The 13,528-nt window shown below is 35.0% G+C and overlaps 1 protein-coding gene across 7 annotated transcripts in view; it reads left to right on the forward strand.

Annotated features, from left to right (window-relative positions):
- The window catches only part of LOC138134508 (bone morphogenetic protein 1), a 56,779-nt gene that overhangs the window by 3,262 nt on the left and 39,989 nt on the right, over positions 1-13,528 (forward strand). For 6 of the 7 annotated variants that reach the window (XM_069052818.1, XM_069052814.1, XM_069052819.1 and 3 more), the window contains exon 2: positions 8,242-8,304. The gene's annotated coding sequence lies outside the window, so the exon portion shown is untranslated. Of the gene's footprint in view, positions 1-2,225; positions 2,385-8,241; positions 8,305-13,528 lie in introns of those variants that run through there. The other variant, XM_069052815.1, reaches the window with a different exon arrangement.

The raw sequence follows: 13,528 nt of genomic DNA on the forward strand, positions 1-13,528 counted from the left end.
TTAAAAAAAATTAAGATAATAACTGTCCAATGTGTGCGAAATTCCGTGCTCGCCACTGTACATATGTACATACGTCAAAATGTGTTTTACTTATTTTTTATGGAATTTTCTATAATTTGTCACCCAACTGGTCCCGGACCTGACGCATTATCGAGTTTCTACTGTATATGCATTTTTGTATACCTATTATGGTAAATTTTTTGTTGTTAATTTTTGAATTGTCTGTAAAAGTGTCTGTGAAATTCCAAAATTGTTCTATCTTTCTACGGATGTGATACAATAGATATATTTCTTAGAAATGTACTCCAGGAAATGAAGGTACGAACAATGTCCATGAATTTCTCAAATATAATGTATTCCAACTTTAAGAAAACGATGCTTGGCCATGACAATCTGACAGATTTCATCCTGTATATCTGAATAAAAGTTTGGTTAGGAATTTTGAAAATTTTGAAGGCACAGTGTTGCCATACTTATGTTCCGCTTTTTTGCGAATCGATTGAAACTGTATTACAAGAGATTAATAGAGAACCCAGCATTTTTATTAAAAATAGCAATTGAAAAAAAATCCAAATCAAAATGTAAACATCTGGTGGAGGCTTTAGTCGTTGAATGAGTTTCAAGAACGCTTGCTTTAGTTTAACAAACAGAAAACGGATAAGTTCTCCAAAATGGAATCACTTTTTTTAAAAGACATCTACACTTTAACCTCCTCCATTATTTCATCTTCATCATTAGACTCCAAATCATCTTCTAATGTTTAGCCCACGAATAATTTCGTTCAGATCTCTTTTAAAAAATGGTTCCACTTTTCTGATTTTCCTCTTTTTGTAGTTCTAGTATCCTCCAGACCCTTTTTCGTAATTATGCAATATATAACAGATCTTCCCACCTATAAATTCATTATACAGTTCAGGATTTCATCGAATACAAATACATTGTTCTCACATTGAAGATATCCATCAATCTGTTCTAGCCCTTCAACACACCACGTTTTGTCTCGACAAATACAACTTTTGGCATTATGCACTTGTAGTAAACCCTTTAAATTATTACTTTGTATTGTCTAATTTAAAATAAATTGGAAAAACGTCAAAATGACATTTATTGATAACTTTATTTACTTTTTGTTTTAGAATCATCTTGCAACATAGCACTTCAAATTTAGTTACAAAAGATTTACAACCAAAATGAAATGAAATATAACTACTACTTTCCTCAATACTGCCAATTTAACAAAATTAAAGCATGGCAACCTATCGTTTTTTTTAAAGATGGAATAGATTATACATATTTCGAATACTAGAAAGTATGTACATATTTGACATTTTTTAAATATCATGTAGCAATTAAAAGGAAAATAAAAAAATACTAAATGCAAAAAATATGGCTTCCAAAATTTCAAAGGGTTTACTGTTGTTTTCTTGAGTGAAAACTTACAATGAATGAACTATTGTAATTAATGATTGTATTATAAGTAATTAAAATTGAAAATACAGAATTTCGTTGTTAAATAAATGTGGTTTTATTTTTTTTACGACAAATTAAAATCCCAGAGTAGTTGAAAATTTTGAAAAATCGATCTCAGACACGTCAATTTTTATCGGCGGAACGGCGAATAAAATCACAAACTTTACAATGATTCTCACATTACCAAAACATCCGTCCGTTCGGTAACGAATTCAAAAATAATTTACAAGAGAAACCGAATTTTTGAATAAAATTTGCACAAATCACATCGGAACACCGACAGGTAATGAAATATTCGATTCGTATCCCGTTCAAAGAATAATTAATCCCGGTCTAAACGAGTTTTGGATCTATTTCCAATTACAACTTTTATCTAGTTTTATTTGAAACTTCAATCTTTCATTTTCGTTGCGGCATAATTACGTCAGTAAATCTCTCCATCTTTTGAGCGAACAAAGCCATCCCTTCAACAATCGAAAATTGAACGGCATTGAGCCGCGATATGATGTTTTTTAAGCGATTTCGGTATGAATTGTCTTAAGTGTTTGCATACGAATGGGATGCGGCGATTCAGTCATCCAGCATGAGAAAGGAGCTCCGCAATTACATCACAAGGAAATAGTTACATTTCGTCACCATTAAAGTTAAAAGGATTATTTAGCCCCCAAGGTCTTCTAATCTCCATATAAGTGTTGCCACATTATATAAATTGGATATAAGCTATTTTAAGTAGGGTCACGTAGTTTATCTGCAATAAATCTGCGAGAGTGGTAAATGCCTGGCTCCTGGTCGGGGCGTTGATTTGTTCCTCCGACAGAATGGGACGGATTTATCAAAATGCAAAGTTTGATTTTAGTTCCGCTAATTACCTAAAGTTTGGTGCGTTTCCAAATTGAAGATCTATTGTTAAACAGGTCCGTATGTTATATTAGCAATGAATGCCTCATGCATGAGCTTAAACTTTAAATGCCGGCGAAATTCACAAAAGTCCCATTTAAAACGGTCGGCCGGGGATAAAACAACAGTTTTACCAACTGTTGGTGGGAATTTCTAACGGTTTGTTTCTCGAAAATTCAATGATACGGAATTATTAAATTTGTTGTGATGGATCGGCCTCATCCATCAGTCTCCGATTTTAAATTGTCGGCCCGTGGAGGGATGAATAAATAAAAGAAAATTATTTCATGATTTATAAAGCCGAGATCAAGATTAAACTTTTCGTGTTACTGGCTCGAGCGGAAACCTACACAAATACATTGTGTGCCATTACCTTGCCCGAAAGATAGATTGAAACCTGAAGGTTGGTTAAAATTTAAATGGGAACCCCGAAATTTGCAACGGAAATCTTTCTACCCAGTTATTCGATCAAATAAAAAGAAACTTTTATAATGCATAGGTCAATTAAAACTTTCCGAATTTATGTTGATGCTCGTTTAAGATTTATGGTGAGATTTCTTGACGTCACTACTCAATAACACGCAACAACAAATAAATTAAGATGATTGATGAACTTAAATTGGTGTATACAATGTATCGACGTCTTTCACGAAGTCTAAGTAATCGCTGAAGTAATTTTACAGGGTTTCTGCAGCATCCACCATATTTATATTTAATTTTATAATTTTGGAAAAATCAATTGCGGAAAACTACATTTTACTTTAAAAATCACAATTTTGACATTAGTTAAATTGGTTTCTAAAATTTAAAAGCACAAGACAATCAACAAATACATAGTTTGAAAATGTGAATCCTATTCTGTACTCCGCTTTTCTGCAGTTAGACTGAAGTAATTTTGGCCGTCAATGTCCGTTTAAATTTTTTTGCACAATCGGGTTGTTACTAGCTACTTACCATTGTTGTTGACACAATCTGTAAGTTAAACTTACCGCCCTAACCCGGTAAGTCACTGTTCAAAATCATGGCTCGAATTTTTTTAAAGTAAGAATCATTTTATTAGGTAAGTAATTTTGTTCCAATATACCGTACTATTCCGGACACGGAATCTTGGCCAACATTTTTTAGACATTAATAAATGACAATTATTAAAAATCACTTTGAAGTTGTTCTTGTGACATCAGAAAAACAGGAAAATGGCATTATCGAGTCAAAAGTAGGGTTATATTCAATAAAGACCAGTTCACACATATTTGTCAGTTAAATGTCAGTTGTGGCCAAGATTCCGTGTCCGGAATAGTACGTCTCGTTTCATCATTAAAATTTGACAAAGGGAACGTAATATGTAACTACATATTTGGTTATATCCGGTTCACACTAGAACGCTTTTAACTGTGGCAAAGAATGACATTGACGACTAAAATTTATTGCTCGACACTGTACATGCATATGGGTATAAAACTAGCGGTGCACAGCTTCGCATGATTTCCTATAAAGAGTATAAAGGAAGGAATAAAATTCCTTAAATTTATACCGTTGATTTTTGGCAACAATCCATCGACAGATCAATTTGTATTTCTAAATGGTCATTTTTTGACATAGATTATGCTTTTCTCTTCCTTCCAGTAGCAGCGCAGTGGAGAGGTCAAATGTTATATTTTTAAAAGGTCTTTTTAGCTTCTATCCAGTATCGAAATAATTTCTTGGATACCTCGATGTAAATAAAAATTCATATCAGGACATTTCGATAACTTTGACGGCTTAGAACGGGAGTTAGACATAAAACTCAGGAAACAGGTTATTCCTAATGTATTCAAAGAATTTGAACGTCGTTTGGCTATCTGTCAAGATATTGTGTGATTTAAAATGATTGTGGATAAGTATGGCAACTATGTATGAAAATTTATGTAGCAACTGTGTGGGTAGGATAGAGTTGACATGGTGGAGCTCATTTACACTAAATTTTTGTGTTATAATCGACCCATTTAAAAAATACTTTCCCTATAATCCGTTCACACAGGAGAACAATCTGAAATTTTGACAGTGTCGAACAAAAAAAAAATATTTCGAAAAAATGTTGCATAAACGCCTCTCATTTTCTTTAGACGAATGCATGCTTAGGTCGTATTGCGATTATCACTATCACTTACTTATGAGACGTTTATATAATTTGATGAGGGATGAAAGGGGTAGACCGTAACAATTACGTTCATAATGTTCAACCAATTATAGTTCTATACACCAAAATAAACAATTAGATTTCAATACCTCTATTTATCAAGGACTATAATGGGGGATTGTTGTTCATTCTGTTTGATTTATTAAACTGACTCGCTGTCTGTCATTCATGAATTCTTAAAATTCTTACATTAGGTAAAATGGTATCTGGAGTAATTGCTGTTTAATTTTAATTAAGGTTTTGATTAGTTGTTTACACAGTCTCACCAATTGTGTTACAAATATCTATGTGATCACAAAATATCGAAATAATGTATTATGTCCTCAACTTCTTAATCCAGGAAGTATTCCCGTATTTTAATTCGATTTTAATTCGTTATTACGCAAAAATGACTATCCAAAAGACAAACGAATCTGTAATCTTGCGTGACATTAAATCAGCATCAACAGCAATTCGATTGTATATTTTTTAAGTTTCTTTGATTGTTTTCGATTGTTTCGTATTTAGTGCCTTTAACAGGCAAAACTAAGCAAACTAGAATGAATGTTAAAGCTTCGGAAAAACTTTGGGATAAAATGGGATTTTCTTGACAAATGATTTAAGCTGAATGTTTTGAGAACTGAATTTATCTCAAAGTTAAACATTTTCTCTAACGGTTTGCTTTTAAATTGGCCGAAGAATCAACCGTGTGACAGACGCTTTATCACATTTCTCCCCTTTCGGTCGACTTTCCGGCTTTCTCATTTTCACATGTTTTTCATTAAATGGTAGGTTAAAATGCGACGTTTCGACTTGTGTCCATCTTCAGGCAAACTCTCGAACTGTTGTCCTTAAATCTAATCGGTCGGACCGAATTAAGTGGATTTAGACAGGAATTGATTTTAATTTTGGACGAAGCCGGAATAAAACTCGAGAAGGCAGCGCCGGTTTTTTCTCCTCCCTACGGAATTTCCGTTCCGCGCCTAATTAGGTGTGTTTAAAAATCATTGTTGGTAATTTGAACAAGTCTTCCATCCGCCATCAGCGAAGAAATTGTCTCCGGCAGTATTTACTTTAAATTTTAGCTGGGTCTTATGAAACATAATTACGTGTTCTAATTTGCACGATGGCGAGTCGGCTATGGAAGTAATTAGGCTGGTAAAGAGTAAATGGGGCAGATGGGCTGGGATGAGTTACGAGATTATGTATCGGCGTTGTGGAGGTGCTGTTAGACTGTAGAGTAAGCAGAGTAAATAGTTAATAAAGTGATGGGGTAGTCAAACAGCTGTTCGATGGGCGAGGGGAGGTTGGAGGGTGGATCAATAGGCCGCCGCCGCCGCCCTTCTTACGGCCGCTCTTGGGCTGATCCCTCTCATTATCGGAGGACTGCAACTGACGCTCCGCACCTTCAGACAACTGCGGATTCCGCCTGCTGTTTGTCTGCATTTCAATAACAAATTTGTTTCTAGTTTCGGGACGTGCGTCGAATTCCGCTCATGAATCTATGCATGCTGGGAGAAATTTAATTCCGATTTGCATCTAGAAAATTGTGCGGATTATATACGTAGAGCTTCCTCCTGGAAAATCGCCGGCCATGAGAAAACCGCGAAAGCCAACGTCACCGAAAATTCAACTTTCCCAACCCCAACTTGGCGACGTTGCGGCAATTCACACTTTGATATTTCGGTTGAAAAGCCAGACATTTTGACAGAAAATGCAAAAGTACAAACGAATTCCTGTTCCAAATGTGACCCACTATTAGACGGTGCTCTGCATAATCAGCCGGGATTAATGTTCCTCACGAGGGTGAGATGGGTTTCTTGGAAACTTTAGAAGTGAGGTTAGAAACCAAGATCAAGGTACTAGCGGTTTGCAAATGTCCCTAATGTGGACAAAGCTCAATTAATATGTAAAATACGGGTGAACGCATAAATTTGAAAATTGTTTTTGGAGACTTTTTGGGTTGATTGGTTCATATTTTACAGTTGACAACATCGAAATCAGTCTATTGTTTTGACTTTAGATATATTCTTTTCTTTCTTATTCGTTTCTTTTTTTATATACTTAACTTACTTTTTGATGTACTTAATTGTTTATAATAAGATTCATTCTAATTTTATTTGTTTGCAAATAAAATGTCAAAACATAATTTTTCACATATGATAAAGTTGTACACCAAAAATCAACAGAAAAAAGATTAGTTCAAAAATAATTCTTTATTTCTTTATCTGTAATTATGATGAAAATATAAATATTTTTTATAACAGTTTACGTTCAAAATAACTGTCAGTGAATTTGTTACTTCAAGCCGAATTACGAGTACCATTAAATAATGATAAACGAGTTTATCTTCAATATTGCATAAGAATGCGTTATTAAATAAATAAGGAATTGAAGTTTGTCGGCCCATTACAGTATTTAAATTTTATTCAAAAGGATTCCACTTAGAATTCATTTTTGGGGTCGGTGGTATTTGAAATGATTAAGAAACTGTTGCTATCACTTGCTCAGGTACTTCAGGAAAGTTTTATATCTAGTTTAATTCCATCTAAAGTTTAAAAAAAATGTAGAAATGGTCGGAAAATTCCAAAATATGCATAAAACGTCAATGCGAACTCATTCTCCTAGTCACGTCATCAAATGCAAGACCCAAATTTTTTATATTTAAATTCTTGCATGTCAGTCAAACCAGAATTTTAACAGAAATATAATTGTGCTGAATTTTGAATTATAACCATATGCAGCGATCAACTGTTGGCTACCACAATTTGAAATTATTTGGCTTAACTATAGAAGCCACTGTAATGACAATGAAAGACGTCTTTTCTCCCGCAAGCTGAGAGCTTTCAGTTTTGAAATTTCCTGACGTTTCTTTTTATGTCGATTTTAAGTCTACCTGGTTTTATGGTGTCACTGTAATGTGTAATACCTACTTCATTTGCCGGACTTTCCTGAGAGAAGATTTTACGTCAGTCACTTGTCTTCTTAGCTACTTAAGTCCATCCTCGGCGAGGAAAGTATCGACAAGTTTTCGATGGGAAAATCAGTATTTGGCAAGTGTATTTTTCATCAGATTTTTGCGATTGAACTGTAAAATATTCATAAATGGGGATAGAAGAACATGCTAATAACAAGCCACCAGTATGAAAATTCAGAATCGCGGCAAAAGCTTATGACTTATTAATTTACATTCAGAATGCATAACAAAAAGGAATAATGCGGATATTAGATGACATGCAGTATTAAGCTGGTTCCACATCTACATTACAATGGTTCGAGATTTGTCGCGGCAGTGCGCACCGTTTAGTTTCAACTGTGAGAATTAAAAAAGCTGCAAAATGTGGAAAAAATCTAATCTGTTCCGACAGTCAAACTTTTCACGCGAAATTTTGAAATACCTACACAGGAAAACCGTTCTCACCTCGTCTGTATAGTTTTATTTGGGGCTTGTCAGATAATGTCATAAATGTGAAAACTGTAGTCACGATAGCGTAAAAAGAGGTGAAATATCTTGATGGAATGCGGAAATATTTGATTAGAAATGACTTTTTCTGTCGATGTAATTTTCGCCGACTTTACGTTACTAGAAATAAAGGTGGTAATTTGTTCACTTTGCCTCAAGAGTCGATTAAATGAAGATTTTTCTCCAGTCATCTTCTATTGGGTCTTGCGACTGTTCAGTTTTTGGATCGCAAACTGATTTTGTTCGTTTGTTGCAGGTGAATTCGGAGGTTTGGGCCTGTCGTTTACCTCCCGCCCTTGCCCCCGACTCTGACGATATGGTAAGTATGATAAGTTATTGTCGGACTAGCAATCCGGAGTAAGAAACGTAAGTGATTAAATTTTGGAAAGCGTAGTACCGACGACAAGAGATTTTTTTGTAAATTTCTCCAAATCTTTTCCAATTATCCCGGCGTCGCGCGATTTTCCTGCCACTTGGCCGCATCGACACGGCGTTAGACGACGTAACCGCTTCTCGAATCCTGCGTGTTATCCTTCGAATATATTAGTTTCCATCGGTCGGATGCCGGTAAACACATACAGGCCTCGTAATAAAACCAAGGAAGATGAAAGTATCGATATCGCCTTGCGGCGCGCCTCCATCGGCCGGCCCGTCGACTCCTGCATTATTCAAAGCTTAGGGAGATTGTTGCAATTTAGCCGTGTTCAGTTCGTGCTCGTGGGGCATTACAAAGCCAGCGTTCAAATTATGCGACAAATCACCCGGGCTTAGTTCAGGATTGGTCCGCTAGTCGCCTTCTGTTTCAGCACTGCCGCCGACTAATGCAGCGACCTCTACGGCTTCCGCCGCAAATCAGGCCCGGCCAATCTAAATTTAAATGCGGGGATAAAAGGCCGATTCCGCGCCTGCCATCGCCCCAAGGAGAGGAGCTTCGCATTTATTGCCAGTGCATTATGACGGGAGCTGTCCGTAAGCTCCGTGGAGGAATTAATTTTTTCCGATTTTGCGGAATGATGCGACAGTTTGCGAGTTGTAAAAAACGGGCTCAAAGCATTACCGTCGAACAAACCAGAAATCCCAATAATCCGTCAAATTTTAAAAGGATTAGAGGCAAAACATGCAGCGGTAAAAATGGTGGAGGCGCCGGGACAAATCTCGACTGATTGTTTATCAAATTCAACTCAACGCCGAATCGGGAAAATCTTTCAGATTCACCAACCGACACATATTCTATCGATTTACGGGTCATTTGCAATCTGTACGTTCGTATATTCATCGAAAGGTTCACTACGACGTTGTTCGATTTATTACCATTTTTAAAACAGTACTTTGTCAATGAGTACAAACTAGGTAATATTCTAATATTCTGTGCATAATGTTAGAACTGACACATTTACAGTTCAGACAGTCTGAACAATTACAAAGTCAGTTCGCTCCAATATAAAGCACTAAAGCGTCGAAAATCTGTTAGAGCAATATGTCACGTAAGTGAATTGGATGCAAGCAATTAAAACCGTTTCTATAAACTAGAACAAGATTAGTAATTTAGTCAAAATACACACGTCACTTTTGATGGACAGATTATTTTAATCCCAGCGGAGCTCTGTTAATATTTTATTACTTGTTTTGTCCATCTGTTTGTTATAAATTGTTCCGTTGAAGTACAAAGAAAATCAAAACAGAAATTTGCAATTCTGTCATTTGTCTAGATACAGGATGTGTTGTTTAATAATAAGATTGTACCTCCTTTAATACTTTATGCCTTTTTAATTTGACTTGATTCTTTTGAACGAGGAATTTTGTAACTGTTTCTCATGTAACTATTTTTTATTGATGACGCACTTTTCCAGTATTTTTACATCAATACTGACGCGTGGGTTTTAACCACACTGACAAAAATACGAGTTTAACTTTACCGTTTGTTCAAAAAGAATTATTTGAAAAAAATATGTAATAATGTTGGAAAGTGAATTTATTGATTTTCTAAAAAAGTCGCAGCGTCGGCAAGTTCAAACTAAAAGCCCATTCGCCACTTCCCAATCTGTAATCTCTCTTTACATTTTCCACTTATTCCCAATTTCGGCATTGAATTTATGATATTGACAATATTGTTTGACGTAAATTGGCTCGTCGTTGAGTCATCGTAAAATTTGGAATTCAATAATGGTCAATAATTTTTGGCAAACATCAATTACAAACAAGCAAGCTTCTTTAGACAAAGAAGAAAACAATAACAACTTTACTTTAGAGAATAAAAGTGTACTGTAGTGAGTTGGATTATTGCACTACAAATTTTTAATTGGAAACTTGGACCGAACTGATCGTTTTTAATAGTGACTGACAATATTTCACGTACTTATGACAAGATCTTATCTGATGTCGACACATTGCTAGGTGGTCACAGACAAATTGATATGACAGCAGAGTCAGCGACGTCGAATAGCGTCATAAGCTGTCTTTAGAAACTCTTTGAAACGTGGCAAACGCCATCAAAAACCACTTGAAACGTTTCCGTTCAATAACTAAACAGTGCTGTCCGTTTTATTCTGACGCAATTTAATTCAACTACGCCACTCTGTTTGGTGTTCTTTTTATAAGTAAATTGCGCTTCCGACATAATGAAAACAAAAGAAACTCTGCTAGGGTCGTTTATTTTTCCTGGTTAAATTTTTGTTTGTAGAATTAAGTTTATTATGCGTGTTATTAACATTTTAGATGCATTTCATTATGTATTTACGAGTTTATGATGTATTCTTGGAGATATGCAACCAATAATACACATTCGAGCCGTCGTTGCTTGCCGTACAGTGCGTGATATTGCAATTTCCCCAGCGAATATCTTAGGTTGTTAGCAGTGGCGGCTCGTAATATTTTTGGCTGGGTGGGCAGACATTTTAATGTTATTATTACATTTTTTATTATGTTTGTTGTAATTGCTGGAAAGGAATGTCTGTGTTAGTCACTGCTAATTGCAGTGTCCAGCAAGAACCTACGGGAAGGTTCAGAAAATCTCTTGCCGGGAAAGGAATTAGGAATAGGAAGTGTTATTTGTTATTATGGAAGTGATGAGAGTGTTAATATAGAGTCAACAAAAATAACAAATTTTCCATAAACATAAACAAAAAATAAATTCTCAATAAAGTAAATAAAATAAATTCTAAATAAACAAAAAATGATGTTGCATTTTTTTATAAATTAAATCGATCGGCGAAATAATCAATTACCTGGTCAAAAAATGTATCCGTTTTACGCAATGATTTTATTAATTCTTTTTCTATCGAAATTTGACTGAGATTATTTAGTCGAAATTGATCTATTGTGTTGAATCATCAGAAGACAAGAATTCCGCGAGTTCCCTATAATTACCGCGATTTGACGAGTCTTCTTTTTTATTGTGACCTCGGAAAGCTCAATTCTTGGGTACCCAAAAAAATTGTCATATCGATGAGACGTTTTAATTTCCCGATTACTTTTCTAAAGAATTTTCTATGTTTTGCTTTCCAAATAATTTTAATTTTAAGGCCGCGTACGTATGATCTTTAGATTTCTCGTGTTTTTCGACCGATTGATGCAACGTCTTCAAATTATCGACTCCTGTCGTACACGATGGGCTTTTTAATTTGGAATTGTTGAACAAAAGACAGGGCCAGCAAAAAAAATTACTTTTGATTTCACTACCCGTCAGCCAATGACACGATGAATTAAATTTATGATTAGAATGAATTTAATGAAGGGGTTCGCCTGTCTAATTGTTTAATAAAAACTTTGTCATCGTACGATAATTCATTAAACGCGTTTGTCATTAAATAATTAACCAAATCACCGTTATTTCTTACTAATTCTCGCAAATTCTTCGTGACGAATTGACGAACTACCACACGAAAACACTGTGCGAAAACCAACGATCTTGCCAACGACTAAGTTGTGCGGACGTGACCGATTAGGTACCGATTCTTGACGAAGTTACAGGGAAGACATGTCTGGCCTGCTACGAGTATTATACGAATGAATTTATTTATTATTGTTTTAATAGCTTTATGGTTTATTTTAGACATATGCTGTCGCGGAGGTTTTTGAAGATTTTTCTCTGATATTCAACTTTCTTTTATAACTTTTTTTTATATTTTTAAGAATAACGCCAGCGTTTTGCAAAAATTAAATCTTGGTCAAAGAAAAATAATTTTAATATTTTTTTTATTTAAAATTAAGTGAATAATTTCTCACAATTACTAGTTATTTCAATGTATCTTAGCCCTAAATATTATTACACAAAATTTGGAATAAATCAATTGAACAGGTTGGGAGAAATTAAATAAAATGTATGTACAAATGAATGCTTTTCACTCAGGGCAGACATGTCTTGCCTTAATTACTCAATCTTAAACAAACGTTTCTACTTCGGTCTCTTTCTTTCGCAGTTTCGCACGGTTAGCCATAATACTCGTAGAGCTTTCATATTTCAACGAACACCTCTCAGGGAAGACATGTCTACCCTGACAAAAATTCGCCTTGGAAATGTTTTGATGTACCTATAAAAACATTTACTTTCTAATAACAAATCATCAATTAAATAATTGGTAAATTTAAAAATTAAAATACATAAATTTAAAAAGAATATGTCATTTGGTTTTGGGTGGGCACTGCCCACCCTGCCACCCCTGACGAGCCGCCACTGGTTGTTAGGTATATTTCTTGGCAGTTTGTCAACGTTTCTTGGATGCTTCTCCTAGGGGAGATAAGTGTGCCGCCGTATAACAATGCTGGAGAGTGCTAAAACGATCGTTTGATCTGTGCGGTGTCGGCGTAAGAGCACCAAAATCAGTCAATTATAATTCATGAGGTGGGACCTTTCTTTAGACGCAACGTAACTACTTATCCGATGCAATATTCTCCGCTTGACACTTGACGAAATAATAAAACAAGCGCTTCGTGAAAGCTATTTCGACAACCAATCGATACGACCTATGGTAATTACTACAACCGCGGCTTCAAAGATTGAAAATTGGATTTCAGCGAAGGGATGGAGTCCGAGAATGCCGAGGAATACACTGGCAGACAGAAGTACATTTTTGTAAAACTATTAGCGATGAGTTTGACGGACATCTCGCTGTTTTGTTCACACAATATATTCACAACAATTAAACAAAAATAGATCGTAATTTTTATGGGAACGGTTAGGACCGCAAATTATTGATAAGACATATAAAAAAAATTAAGTGGGATTACATAATAGATAATCAAGCAAGAGAAATTTGAACTAACGTTTAGTAAACTTTATGTTATGGAAGTCCACGTAATAAATTTAATCACCAATAGAACTCTTTGAAATAAACATTTTTTACATATTAATCTTTTTTTTTTACATTTTCCTAACCCCTAATTTGACAAGGGATAGTCATCAATTGAAACGAAAGTGTAAGTGAAAATGTTTTTGTGTAGTAAAAACTCTACAGTTTTTTGAAGAAAGAACGATCGCTGTTCTACTACTAACAGTTTTTACTGTTTTTCATTCGAGTATTAATCGGGTAATTCTTTTTTCGTGC

Source organism: Tenebrio molitor, chromosome 7 (genome assembly GCF_963966145.1).
Source record: "Tenebrio molitor chromosome 7, icTenMoli1.1, whole genome shotgun sequence".
Classification (NCBI taxonomy): domain Eukaryota; kingdom Metazoa; phylum Arthropoda; class Insecta; order Coleoptera; family Tenebrionidae; genus Tenebrio; species Tenebrio molitor.